Source organism: Anopheles maculipalpis (assembly GCF_943734695.1).
Source record: "Anopheles maculipalpis chromosome X unlocalized genomic scaffold, idAnoMacuDA_375_x X_unloc_45, whole genome shotgun sequence".
NCBI lineage: Eukaryota > Metazoa > Arthropoda > Insecta > Diptera > Culicidae > Anopheles > Anopheles maculipalpis.
This window is the reverse complement of record NW_026060508.1, coordinates 1-2,500: the sequence shown is the minus strand read 5'-3', so window position 1 is coordinate 2,500 and position 2,500 is coordinate 1.

Below are 2,500 nucleotides of genomic sequence, written 5' to 3'. Positions count from 1 at the left end.
TTTCGTGTCTTACGTCCCTACATTAGACGACCTTGGATTTTCGTCTCCTGCACCGCCATGCAACTTTGATGGTCGGGTAACTTTCGCTATTTACTGTCGGAGATCACTTTTCATGATTAATAATGCATCCTGAGACCGTTTTACTCAAAGTTAGAGCAAAAAAATTTTTTGTCCAAAAATCTTCCGTCGGTCATACCGGTACCCATGTCCTATGACTTGTACCAAGTTGTGAAGGGTAAATTTTGACAAAAATCCAAAAAAATCATTAAAAAGTCGCTATTGCTTATTGCATTTCGCATCGTTAGACGACTCTAATATGCCTTGGATGACCACTGTCTGATGATTATTTTAGCTTTTATGCCAAAATTTTGATTTCGTGTCTTACGTCCCTACATTAGACGACCTTGGATTTTCGTCTCCTGCACCGCCATGCAACTTTGATGGTCGGGTAACTTTCGCTATTTACTGTCGGAGATCACTTTTCATGATTAATAATGCATCCTGAGACCGTTTTACTCAAAGTTAGAGCAAAAAAATTTTTTGTCCAAAAATCTTCCGTCGGTCATACCGGTACCCATGTCCTATGACTTGTACCAAGTTGTGAAGGGTACATTTTGACAAAAATCCAAAAAAATCTTTAAAAAGTCGCTATTGCTTATTGCATTCAGCATCGTTAGACGACTCTTATATGCCTTGGATGACCACTGTCTGATGATTATTTTAGCTTTTATGCCAAAATTTTGATTTCGTGTCTTACGTCCCTACATTAGACGACCTTGGATTTTCGTCTCCTGCACCGCCATGCAACTTTGATGGTCGGGTAACTTTCGCTATTTACTGTCGGAGATCACTTTTCATGATTAATAATGCATCCTGAGACCGTTTTACTCAAAGTTAGAGCAAAAAAATTTTTTGTCCAAAAATCTTCCGTCGGTCATACCGGTACCCATGTCCTATGACTTGTACCAAGTTGTGAAGGGTACATTTTGACAAAAATCCAAAAAAATCTTTAAAAAGTCGCTATTGCTTATTGCATTCAGCATCGTTAGACGACTCTTATATGCCTTGGATGACCACTGTCTGATGATTATTTTAGCTTTTATGCCAAAATTTTGATTTCGTGTCTTACGTCCCTACATTAGACGACCTTGGATTTTCGTCTCCTGCACCGCCATGCAACTTTGATGGTCGGGTAACTTTCGCTATTTACTGTCGGAGATCACTTTTCGTGGTTAGCTATGTATTCTGAGACAGTTTTACTCAAAGTTAGAGAAAAAAAATTTCTTCTCAATAAATCCCCCGAAACCAATGTCTTATACATTGAACCAGGTTATGAGGCGCACCTGTGTGTGAAGAGTTCTTCGTGTAGTTTATAGACATTTCAGGCACTTGGTATATATTTTTGGTTTCTTACCAACCAATTCGACTTGCCTTCATCTCTTGTTAGGTTTATAATATCAATACTCGAACTTATATGCATGTTCAGGGACATCATTTTAACTTTCGGTTTGTACCCAAGTCCCGAACTTAGAGATATTTTTGGTTTCTCAACAACCAATTCGACTTGCCTTCATCTCTTGTTAGGTTTATAATATCAATACTCGAACTTATATGCATGTTCAGGGACATCATTTTAACTTTCGGTTTGCACCCAAGTCCCGAACTTAGAGATATTTTTGGTTTCTTACCAACCAATTCGACTTGCCTTCATCTCTTGTTAGGTTTATAATATCAATACTCGAACTTATATGCATGTTCAGGGACATCATATTAACTTTCGGTTTGTACCCAAGTCCCGAACTTAGTGATATTTTTGGTTTTGGACCAACCAATTCGACTTGCCTTCATCTCTTGTTAGGTTTATAATATCAATACTCAAACTTATATGCATGTTCAGGGACATCATTTTAACTTTCGGTTTGTACCCAAGTCCCGAACTTAGTGATATTTTTGGTTTTGGACCAACCAATTCGACTTGCCTTCATCTCTTGTTAGGTTTATAATATCAATACTCGAACTTATATGCATGTTCAGGGACATCATATTCACTTTCGGTTTGTACCCAAGTCCCGAACTTAGAGATATTTTTGGTTTCTTATCAACCAATTCGACTTGCCTTCATCTCTTGTTAGGTTTATAATATCAATACTCGAACTTATATGCATGTTCAGGGACATTATTTTAACTTTCGGTTTGTACCCAAGTCCCGAACTTAGAGATATTTTTGGTTTTGGACCAACCAATTCGACTTGCCTTCATCTCTTGTTAGGTTTATAATATCAATACTCGAACTTATATGCATGTTCAGGGACATTATTTTAACTTTCGGTTTGTACCCAAGTCCCGAACTTAGAGATATTTTTGGTTTTGGACCAACCAATTCGACTTGCCTTCATCTCTTTTTAGGTTTATAATATCAATACTCGAACTTATATGCATGTTCAGGGACATCATATTAACTTTCGGTTTGTACCCAAGTCCCGAACTTAGTGATATTTTT